This window comes from Stylophora pistillata, chromosome 8 (assembly GCF_964205215.1).
Source record: "Stylophora pistillata chromosome 8, jaStyPist1.2, whole genome shotgun sequence".
NCBI classification, from domain to species: domain Eukaryota; kingdom Metazoa; phylum Cnidaria; class Anthozoa; order Scleractinia; family Pocilloporidae; genus Stylophora; species Stylophora pistillata.
Window position 1 is genome coordinate 7,513,585 of NC_142526.1, and position 1,416 is coordinate 7,515,000.

Genomic DNA, 1,416 nt, shown 5'->3' on the forward strand with positions numbered 1-1,416 from the left:
ACGCGGCACGAGCTTGTTTTAAAAGCTGAGGTGTCGTTCTCTGACGGATCTGTGGCTTTCGCATGTTATTGTCACTTTTCCTGAATGAATTTACATATTTATTCTGTCTGATAAATATGTATTAGAAGAGTTTAAAGGCTCTTGGCGCAACTAAAATAATTTGGAAAAATAAATGGCTCCGTTACATCCCATATAGAAAGAACGAGACGCATAGCTGCGTGAACTCGGGCTTTCAACATCGCACATCTGGAGTTATCTTTAGGGGACTGCCATATTCCCATTGTTACTGTCATCACGTAATTTCGTCATTTCCGGTCTTGAATAAGTCTATTTCACAGCCATGACATTGAAAAAAGAATTTTCACTTCTTTCACATGCACTGACGATGTATTAGATTTCACTAGGGGCGTTTCACAATAGGGCGTTTTCAAAAATGCCAGTGAAGGAAGGTTGATATTTTCATCCAAACTCAGTGTTTTCGTTTTGCTGTCGATTATCCACAGCGATGCATTTGTGATTATCCTCAGCAATAAAACACCAGAAAACACAGAGAGGAGCGTCAGTATATGGGACGCATTTTTCGGTAGACGTTTTTAAGAGCCTCATTTTCACTGGTCCTTGCAGAAAACGGAGCGTCGAAAAGTCGGTGCTTTTTTCAAAGTGATACTCTTTGAAAACTGGTTTGAAAAGTCTTTGTGTTCATCGGCCATTCTCGGGCGTCCTACTGTAGGTTATGGGTAACAAAAAACTATGCAATTTTCGAACTACAACCCCTTATAAGTGTGGATGTGCAACTTTTCATTAGCTGGTTTTAGTGTAAGTGTTTCTTTTATGTACGCTTAACGCAGTAATAAAAGAACTCATTTGGCGTCGATCAATTTGAAACTTCCACATCCACCCTGGGGTAAACCCCCCCGATATTGGAGCTTTTAAAGATTGATTCGTTCAAATTCTCGTTCCCACTCCCCCCCCACGTGCCAAAATTGTGTTCAAATGCCCCACTTAAACATAACTTTCTGTTCAAGGATTCTTTGAATGATCAACGTATGTTACAGAATTAACAAAGTCAGGAATTAGTTTTTAGTGCTACTGTTGGGTTTTTTCGCTTAAAGGCATCATCCTAAGATGTGAAAAGTTTCTTCCTAGCCATTCGCTCACGAAAGCAGACTTTTAACTTGAAACTTCCACTTAAAAAATTTTGAAAACACGGATTCCGCGCGACACATCGGTTCAAATTCCCCATCCTACCCAAGCGAGGTTCAAATTCTCTTCTTTCTAGGTACAGACGACAGTTAAATGCCCATGGGTTGCTCGAGGGAGCCGATGATGGTTGTTGAAGTTTCGAATTGATCGGTCCATTCACAGGCTAGAGCAGATCAAGTTTACTCATCCCGAACAGCAGCAGTAGCTGACTGT